Source organism: Ambystoma mexicanum, chromosome 10, assembly GCF_040938575.1.
Source record: "Ambystoma mexicanum isolate Mex_15411 chromosome 10, UKY_AmexF1_1, whole genome shotgun sequence".
Classification (NCBI taxonomy): domain Eukaryota; kingdom Metazoa; phylum Chordata; class Amphibia; order Caudata; family Ambystomatidae; genus Ambystoma; species Ambystoma mexicanum.
In genome coordinates, this window is record NC_090932.1 from 1,064,918,503 (window position 1) to 1,064,929,182 (window position 10,680).

The 10,680-nt window shown below is 46.4% G+C and overlaps 1 pseudogene; it reads right to left on the reverse strand.

The window, feature by feature from the left end:
- Nucleotides 1-341: 341 nt before the first annotated feature.
- LOC138496241 (U1 spliceosomal RNA) lies at nt 342-515 on the reverse strand (annotated as a pseudogene).
- Between the last annotated feature and the right edge of the window lie 10,165 nt (nt 516-10,680).

Below are 10,680 nucleotides of genomic sequence, written 5' to 3' on the forward strand. Positions count from 1 at the left end.
TCCCACAGTGGCTGGGGGTCATATTGGGAACAGGCACAGCGCCACCTGATATCAGGAGGTGCACAAGTCGGGGGATAGGCGCATGTTCACTTCACCCCTCCAGTGAATGCTAAGGACGTGAGCTGCTCAGCGCTGGCCCTCTTCACTGCAGCAAAATACATTCTGCTACAAGACCAGGGGCTGTGTGTGCAACCAACCTACTGGCACACTTTAATTTTTCTTTCTTTGCTCAGCGTTGGCCACCTTGAATGCAGCAAAAGAAATTCTGCTGCAAGACCAGGGGCTCTGTGTGCAACCAACCTACTTGCGCACTTTACTTTTTCTTTATTTTGCCAATAAATCAGGAGAAAGCACGAATGCAGTCCCCACTACCAGAAATAATGCAGTGGAGTATCCCGCATTTGGGGACATCGCAGGGGGCCGGGTCAGCAAATCCGATGTGCAATGGATAAGCCTAGCCTCACCCTGCAAGATATGCCTTTCTGATCACAGATTTTCCCTTGCCAGGTAAGTATGAGTTGCAAGCGGAAGTGCAGGGGTTGGGCCTGTTCTGTAAGCCCCACTAAGCAAGGGTGAAAAGGCAGGCCCTGACCCAGCCATCCTAGAAGCACTGAGCATCTGCAGAGCTGCCTGTCCCACATGTAGATGGAAGCTTCAGCAGGCAGAGCAGAGCAGAAGAGGCACGTTGTAGCACAGTTCCTTTCTCCCATCAAAGGCCCTGCGCAGCCCGAGATTAACGTACATTCGCACCTGGCCACCAGCCAGCATGTCCAGTCAGATAGCAGGAGGGCCTGAGCAGGCCTGTTGCAGGCTGCCCACTGGCCTGTCGACCCCAGTCAGGCCCATGACCCTCCTCAGCCATCAGGTGGCCCCACTTAACAAAAGCGGCCAATATCCCACCACAGGCACACACGAGTGCACACCAAGCATTGTCTCAAATTCAATTTGGAGGCGGACCAGGCCCTGCGGCGGCCAGGTGGATATTATAATTCTGCAAAGCCCCTGCCTGGGTGGAATTCTCCAACTGCAGGCAGTAGCTAATTTTCACTATCAATGATCACTCAGCTGAGCAGCTGAGCTCCTCTCTCCACTCTAGGCTACAGGCGGGTCAGGTGCAGGCCTGCACTCAGGCAGCTCACAGACACATCGTGCTCCTCCTGCCTGCAAACAAAATGGAGGGAGCAGGGAGCCAGCCCAACCGGACGAACGTGCCATGCGTATTACTTCGCCCTGACGCCTTGATCCTTATTGGAGGATTGGATATGGAATGCAGCCGATTGGTCACGGGCAGCAAGCCAATAGCCAGGGGTAGCACTTTCTATCCTTGGCTACCCCTAAATGACGTCCATCCCTGAAAACAATGTCACTGCCCCTTCTCCCTAAACCCATGCCCTCTCCCAATCTGCAAAATGAAGGGATTGCATACCTGGAGTCATATTCAACGAAAACTCGTTCATGCTTTAAATGGATTAACTAGTTGTTAATAAAATATAAACATTACACATCTCTGTGACCTTTTTCCCCAAGAGGGTGCTATATTAAAGAAATGTTCACTTTTTAAGCAAGTATTCATTTAATAAAATTATAACCTAACATTTCAATATCACAATTTTTTTCTCTATGAATGAGTCCAAAGTACATGCCCTTGGAAAAACATTGCATGACTAGGCAGCAGAGAAAACGAAAAGGCCTGTAACAAACATAATAATTCACTTAGCATTTCAGTTCATGGCCACACAGCAGAAACATTCAAGTAACCATATAAAAAATACAATGAGAAGCACCCAATGAGAATACGTTTTCTACTGCCAGAGCAGTCCCAGGATTGCTTTGCAGTTGAGCCTGGCCAAGGTTGGGTTTAGCTGCTGGTAGGCATCAATGAGTGATGCTTCAGTGGTCGAAGTGGTGAATTTGAGGGTGTCGATGTGCAGGTCGGTGAAGTGGCTGTTCCAGGGCTAGCTTGGCTGAGCCATGGTTGTAACTCCTGGTTAGAGTCGGTGTGTGATTCGCTAGTGATTTGGATTGGTCCTGCGTCAAGCAGTCGATTGGGGCCTAGCAGTTGATGGTCTTAGGGAGGGCACAAGACAGTGACAAGATGGTTCGAAGTTCAAGCATAAGTTCAACTTGGTGGAGGAGTGCAAAAGCCAGCGCCTTCCTTCTTGGTCCTGGTCTACAGCAAATGTTACTCCTGATGTGCTCTGGGAGTTGTTACAGGGTAGACCTTCTTTCATGCTTGGGCGGCTCTTTCTTCACTGCAGGCTGAGGGATATGGAAAGCACAACATTCCCAAAAGAAGTGCAGTGAGTTTTTCTCAGGTGACTCTTCATGTCTTGAGAGGATCCGAGAGGATCTAAAGAAGAGGTGGGAGACCACTATTTTTAAAGGTCATTACGAGTTTGGAGGTAGCCATGGTGCTAGTAGCGCCATGGCTGCCTCCAAAGTCGTGTACGGGTCCCCTGAATGGGGACTTACCGGGTCATTCCAACCTTGGAGGACCCGGTAAGTCCCCATTCAAAATACCCATCCCCATTCGAGCCCCCATAGGGCTCAATGGGAATGGGGAGGGAGCTAATAATGGACCCGGTAATAACAAGCCCTTTATTAGCTCCCTGGTCCCTTAGCGGCTCCCGCTGTAAGAGGATTCAATTCAACACTACAGCTAAGTCAATGCCTAGTCTGCGATACTGAATGGAAACCCTTATTGATATATCTTTATGTCCAGTTCATGAGTTCTGGATGACTACCCCTATGTAACACCCCTCTCTTAGAATCCCCCTGACCCCACTGAGCCAAGAAGTAGTTCTGTTTTGCAAGTTTAAAAGGTTTATTTGAGAAATAAAACAAAATATACATACCACGCTTTTATAATAAATTAATAATCGATATCGCCCTTATAAATATAATGTTAATCAACAATGGGTAATCTGACACTAGCACACTTCTTTATAATCAATGAGGAGTTAGCATAGGATGGATCAAGTAGCAAAAATACTTTTATGATTTCAAGGGAAAAGCAATGAGGAATAAAATGCAGTACAGAAATACTTGAGATGATTTTAGCAAAAGATAAGATAATCACTTTTTCTCTGGCAATTCACCCCCCTCCCCTATGCAATGTAAGAAATGGAAGTAGATGGAAAGAGGAGCACACAGTTCTCAGGAATACAATCAAATACAATACGAAATTCAGTTCCCCCCCCTAGCAAGCTTAGAGAAAACCGGTATGAGTTTTAAAACACAGGCCAAAGTGCTTTGAATGTGGTGGCAATGAAGTGAGAAATATGCTGAAAATGCTTTTAATTCCCTTTAGGAGGTTCAGGGTGAGTGAGAGATACTTGGGATGAGCTCAGGCTTACTTTAGCAATGATTCAGGGATGGTTATTAAGAGGCAAACAAATTTTTAGCAGAGGAAAGCAAAAATCTGCTATCTTTTTACAGGTAAAGAAATCAGGCCAAATCGCAAATCGCGGCAAAATTCGTGAGTGCGTGATTCGTGATTACGGCAGATTTATAAGGAGATGCAAGTCAGTTATAGGTTCGGTGGAAAGCTGGGATTCTAAGCTTTCAGAGGAAAGTTACACCAAGTTCCTGGGACAAACGGCTCCAGAGATATGAACGATTTTGTAAAGGTTGTTTTTCGGATTTAAAGTAAACTCAAAATGACAGGTGACAGCTTGCAGCTGCAGAATTGACAGGTGACAGTTGTGCAGCTTTAAAAATGACAGATGACACAATTTCTAGGAGGCAGTTCTACTTAGGTTAAAATAGTTTGGATTAGATTATTTTAACTAAGATATTGGTTCTGCACAGTTCTGCTAGGTACTCACAATATAAATTTGAAATAGGCCTCGCCATGGATCTGGTCAGGTTTTGGACTGGACTCCGGTTCTGGTCTCGGCACTTCACAGTGGTCTGGGTCAGCTCTCTGGTTCTGCTCACAGCTGTCTGGGTCACTCTAGATCTCTGGTCTGGTCTCTGGCAATTGTTCTTGGCAAAAGAATTCAAACAGCTCGCCCGGCTGTGGAATAGTTCGCAAATGATTTTAAGGTTGCTGAGGCCTGCTGAGGAGAGTTCTCAGTTTGTGGGTTTAGGCCCTTGCTTTGAGTTCTGAAGTAAAGTTCTGGTCTTTGGAGATTGATGGATTTGAAGTCTGGATCTCTGGATGCGAAGTCGTCGGTCAGCATGCTCCGCAGCAAATGGAATTGAATGTCTCTACCTATCCCTGCAGTCTCTTTTTATGTGTTTTGAAAATGGGTGTGTGCCTGGGCCTAGCTAAGCCTGCCCCTCTCTACTTGTCATTGGCCCAATTCTCCCCTCTCCCATGATTGGGGGAAGGAAATGGATTGTCAGCATGATGAAGTCTGTTTATGGGTCAAAGGATACTCCCCTGGTCAGTTTGCCCACAAATCTATATTTGATTCAAATACATCCTTCCCAGATATACAATTTGTTGAAATTACATGTGCACATTATATATTCCTTATGGTCCATGCTTGTCCGCCTCTGATCTTCCTGGGGGCTTGCATTCAAAAATGACAACAATTTGCGCTTTTTAACTGGTTTTGCAATATCGGACATTTACCCAAAATTACACACATGTGCGCAAGGAGTATGGACATTAATTGATGAAGTGTCAGATTTTTAACATGCAGACATTTGGAGTGAGACCCTATTTTCCGCTAGTAACCCCCCAGAATACACCACAGGTTCCTAACGCCTCTCAAAATGTTCACAGAAAAATCACTAAAATAATGATATTACTTGTATAATTCTGACAAGTCCGCACTATGAGTTATCTATCTTTTTAAAATTATGCTCTGGTCAAAAAGGGGTGTGGCTTCCCACATCACAGGGTGGAATAACTGGTTTATCCACTTCCCCCAAGCTCAGCTGCTAGCAGAGGCACTGCCCCTCCCAGTTTCCCCTAAGAGGAAGCCACTTTTATGACGCCCCCAATATAACATTTGCCTGAGTCCAGGACAGGCCTTTGTTCAACTCCCTGTAGTCCCCAGCTGCCACTCCCCTTTCAATCAACAGGGCCATGTGACCTCAGGATGCAGCCAGGCCTGGCAGGGAACACAGCTGTTGATCCAGTTTCAACTCCTGTCGGGGGTAGTTGTCAAGCAGAATCCAGTTTCATTAAGCCAGGTTTCAGCTAAATGTCACTTTTTGTTCCCAGTTTTCTACATTCAAATCAAACTGACAATTTTTACATATACATTAAATAATTACTTCCTTTAAGTCATTTCAGAATATAGTTTTACATTGTATCCACCTCTTAGCAAGTCTTTCCTTGGTCTGGTTTTGTTTCATTTGTTCAGTTTTACACAAAAGTCTGGTGGTTTTAAAACGCCGGCTTTCTGATAGTGGTGAGTACTGGTAATGCAACCATTTTTGGGATTAAGAAAATGAATTCCCCACAGTTCTGAGTTGCTTTTCTGGCAATCAGCATTGCCATTCCCAATGGTTTCAGGCTACTGTGTGTGTAGCCCACTGGTGGTTTTAGGCAGTGCCCTCCTGTGCTCACAACATAGGCAAAAATGGGTGGCAGCCTATTCTTCATGTTTTCCCTGTGCACTCTCTGGGGAGTTCTGGCCATCATGATGTTTTCCATGCCAGTATTGCACAGTTTTATTGTAGGGCTTGGAAGCATGGGTAAAAACATCCCACAAGCCCCCCCTCTTGCGATGGCCATTCTGTCCTTTCACTGATGGAACTCGCAAGATCTGGGATGTTCGCCTCCTCTTCTTCCAATTCCATAGGTGGCACAGTTCAGCATCTTTTCCTCCCTCCAGTCGATCAATCAGTTCTCCTTGCTGGTCCTGATGGGAGGATTGGGCGGTACCCCGGGCCCCTTGGGTGTCTGCTCCCGGTCTCCGGATCGTCCTCCTTGGCCAGTCTCCAGGTTTTCTTTCTCCTAGGACGACAAAGGAAAAGCGGCAATGCCTATTCGTAGACATTTTTCCATCACTTCTAATGGTGTGGCAGACATATACATTTTATACTTTAACATACCTAACATTTTACTTTTGAGATACAAGTTATCATTCAAAGACAGTGGCTTACAAGAGTATAATATTTTAGAGACTATATGTGGGATATTTTAGGGTTGGAACTGAATTAATCTGGAGCTGTCCCCTCTGGTATTGCAGAGGACTCCTCCAGTTGCTGCAAAGTGTGCCTGGGATGGCAACACTTTAGCTGGTTAATATGGACCCACTTGTCTTCTCCTTCCGCCAGACTTCCTTTGGGGATGCAGATCTTATAGGCAACAGGGGAGATCTTGTCTATAAATTCAAACGGTCCCTTCCATGTAGGCAAGAATTTTCGCTGTTTGGCCTGGTTCCTTTGGAAATTGTATAGATAGACCCGATCACCCACCTTATATTCCTTTCGGGTAGTTTTTAAATCCTAGTGGGTCTTCATGTTCTCGGCTGATCTTTCTAGATTCCGCTGAGCATAGGCAAAAGCATGCTGAAGGTGTTTCCTTAAATTCTCCACATACTCATGAGTTGTGGAGGCATTTATCAATGTTTGCTCTTGGGTTCTGTAGAGCAAATGCTGGGGAAGCACCATCTTGCATCCAATCATCAACTCAAATGGTGACATTTTGGTTGCAGATGAAGGGGTAGATCTGATGGCCATTAGGACCAGAGGTAATCGGATATCCCAACTTGGCCCAGAATCTGCCACAAACTTTTTTAAGATGCTCACAATGGTTAGGTTATATCTCTCCACTGCTCCAGAAGAAGCTGGCCTGTAAGCAATGTGTAGCTTCCTTTTAACCCCCAGTATCTCCCACATCTTTGTCATTACTTCACTGGTGAAGTGGCTACCCCTGTCTGACTCAATCCTTTGAGGTAGACCGAAACGGGAAAAGATGTGGTTAATCATCAGGGCAGCTGCTGTTTCTGACTTGCAGTTTGGGGCTGGGAGACATTCCACCCACTTGGTAAACAAGCATGTAACGGTCAACATGTACTTGTTTCCTCTAGACGAGCGGATTACAGGGCCTACAAAGTCGATTTGCAAATCTGACCATGGCAGTGTCATCCCCCTCTTTTGGAGAGGTGCACGGTGCGTGAGGGATGATGGCTGAAATTGTGCACACACAAGACACCCCTTCAAGTATTGGTCAAGGTCCTGCCCCATGTGTGGCCAGTATGCAACCTCTCTTAAGATTTCCAGTGTTGTGTGAAATGCCCTATGACCGGTGGTGGCCGAACATCATGGGCGTGACTTAACATCAGGCTTTGGAATGAGGTAGGAAACACCCACTGATCGTAGCCAGCTTTGGATTTCCTTACCAGCAAACCGTCTTGGATTCGGAACATTTTTGGACATTTCATCAACACTCTTAGGTCCTCTTTCCCAATGTAATCGGTATCCATCAGGGGAAAGTTCTCAGGGTCCTCAAGGTGTTGGTAAAACTTACCAATAATTGGATCCCTTTTCTGAGCTGTAATTAAATCAGCATCAGGGGTCTCCTTACTCCATTGTGCAGTTGAAAGTTCATTGTGAGCATTTGTCTGGGACCTAGTGATAGCGGTGACCTGGATTTCCCCCAACAGGGACTCTATTTCGATTAGATCCCCTTGGATGGCCCCGGTTTTGGCCAGCTGATCAGTTAAGTCATTTCCAGTTTTGTCTGGTCCCTCTACTTTGGAATGACCCTTGATCTTCTTCCAGTAGACGGTCATCCCATTCGAGGTGACCAGATCATCAATGTTTTGGATTAACTTCCTATGTTTCAGGGGTTTGTTATTAGCGCACAACATGCCTCTGGTTTTCCAGTTGACCAGGTGCTCCACGAACCCGTTCCGTACATAATCCGAATCTGTGATTATGACCAGTTCGTGGAGTTGATGCTGGACAGCAGTGAGGATGGCCTGATGCACAGCCATCAATTCTGCCACCTGACTACTTCGGGGACCAATTTTGTATCCAGCGGAGGGTTCTGGGAACTCCTTCACCCATGCATTCCCTACGCCAGCCACCAGTTCTTTCTCCCCGTCGTTGTCAACATGGTAAGAGCATCCATCCACATAGACAGTGGGCATTCCCTCACACTTGTCTTCTTCAAAGACTTTGTGTGGGGAATTAAGGTATGCCTCCATGTTGTCCTTGACTTTAGACTTTCGTCCTCGAGACAGTTTTCTCTGGCACAATCATGCAAGTCAGCCAGACCTTGCGCGAGGGGACTCTTCTTGTTTTGGCCATATCTGACCTCCACAGGAAAGCCTTGCATTGACAGAATCCAGGAAGTAATTCGGGAATTACTCACATTTCCGGCCCGGATTCTGTCACTTTGGAGGTATTGCAGAGGCTGGTGTGGATTCTCCACTATGATGTGTTCCCCCTGGATAAACGGGCGGTAATTCTTCAATGCCCACACCGTTGCCAGGAGTGCCTTCTCACAATCATTGAATTTTTCCTCCACAGAGGATAAAGTTTTGCTCGCATAGGAGATTACTTTATTGACCTTGTCATGCTTTTGGTATAATACTGCCGTCAAGCACGTATTAGAGAACCCTGTCTCCAGGAAGAACTCCTTGTTTCTGACAGGGTAAGCTAGGCAAGGCGCTTGTGAGAGGCTTCTTTTGAGTTGTCTTACCGCCTCGGATTGTTCTGGACCTCATTCCCACTTGACCCCCCCCCTTCAAGAGATGAATCAGGGGTCTAGTGATCTCTGCGTAGCCTTCAATGAACTTTCTGTTGTAATTAGTCAGACCAAGGAGGCTCCTTAGTTTCTGCAGAGTTGTGGGGTCTTTCAGTTTCTGGAGTGCTTCCACTTTCTTTTCTTGGGGACAGAGACCCTGAGGAGTAATCTCATGCCCCAAGAAATTAACACAGGTTCTACACCACTGTGCTTTCTGAAAGGAAAGTTTTGCTCCGGCGGCCCTCAACTGTGTCAGAACATAACGGATCTCCGCTATGTGTTCCCCACAGATGAACTTTTCATGAGGACCTCATCTACATAAGCCAGGTTACCCCTCGCACCCAGGTCGGGCATGGCCTTATGTAGGAAAATGTTGAATTCATTGCCGGAGTTGAGGTATCCGAAGGGAGTCCGGGTCCATGTGTACTGCTGGCCCCCAAAGGTAAAAGCCAGTTCGTATTGGTCCTCCCTACTGACAGGCACGGTCCAGTATCCATTGGTCAGGTCTATTGCTGTGAATACCTCTGACCCCTGAATCTGGGCCAGCCCTTGGTCAATGTAGGGTAGAGGTCATCGGGAAGTATGGACCTGTTTGTTGAGCTCCCTAAGGTCGGCGCAGAGTCTCCACTGGCCGTTTGGCTTCAATATTCCCAGCACCGGATTATTGAAAGTGCTGTGGACTGGATGGATTATTCCCCGGGACTCAAGGTTCTTAATTATTTCAGTAAGGGACTCCATGGATGCAAGAGGCAAGCGATATTGCTTCATAAACACTGGAGTCATTCCAGGGTCCGTGGGAATTGTTGTGGTGTGGATGTCGGTGCGACCACAGTCATATGAGTCTACCGCAAAGAGATCTTGGAAATCCAAGAAAACTTGTTTCAACTTTTGCTTCTGTTCCAGAGTCACACAGGCATCAGCTACGTTGACTCTCTCTTCCACCATCTGCCTGAAGCCTGGAAAGACTTCTGGTTTGGCTATCTCAGCGGCCTCCTCCAGCTGGGTGGAGAAGTCTCTGGTCAGAGTGCTGATTTGGACTGGAGGCTTCAGGTGGGAAAGGCAGCCCTCATGTACCTGGAAAATCACCTCATCCCTCCTGAAGTCACAAGTCACATATTCCTTACCATAAGGGAAAGACGTGTACACCAGGAAGTTCCCCCCATGCCGGGTGAAAATCCTGTCTGGTGTTGTATTGTCCTCACTGTCACTGTCAAAACAGTCCTTGGGGATTGGTCCTAACAGTTCATTTCCTAAATCAATGGAGAAATGTTGGTCATCAACCGCCATTCCAATAATGGTGCCTGCGGCTAGGGTAATACTCTTTAAGTCGCTGTTATCCACCTCTATTGGAATAGTGTCATGTTCTATGTTGACTAATGGTGTTGGGTTTACCCCCAACCCTTGCTGTTGGAGAGAAGCATTTAGATGAATATAAGCATCAAGGTTTTTCAATTTTTGTCCTCTTTTAGCTTTCACTCCCAGGGAGAATTGTCGGGTCCTTTCTGGGATGGTGACTTCCTCTTTAATCTGAATTTCAACTGCATAAGGTAGCAATTGAGCTGACCTAAATACTTTTTCTGAATCATCAAAGCCCATGGGATTATCCGCTAATCGGGACCAAGCTTTGAAGTTTATTAGGTCCAAACTAATGGCAAAGCGATTGAGAATGTCACTGCCTAAGTAAAAGGCGGCAGTGACGTCTCGCACGACCCAACAATTATGGACTATGCTCTTGTTGCCAATGGAGATTTTGAGCATACACCTGCTTGGCAGTAGATGTTTGGAATTAGGTGCTTCCAGGTCCATTTCCCATTTGTCTATCAGTTTGAATGTGGCAATGGCTGGATCTTTTGGGAGTTGGCGGAACATGGCTTCGCTGATGAAGCTCTTACCGTTGTTCACACACACTCGAGCGAGAACAGAGTCCTTTCCATCATTTAACTGAACAGGGATGAACAACTGCTCTCCAATTTGCTGAATATCAGCCAGGCTCTGAGCTGATTTCACATCTTTCTGGACTA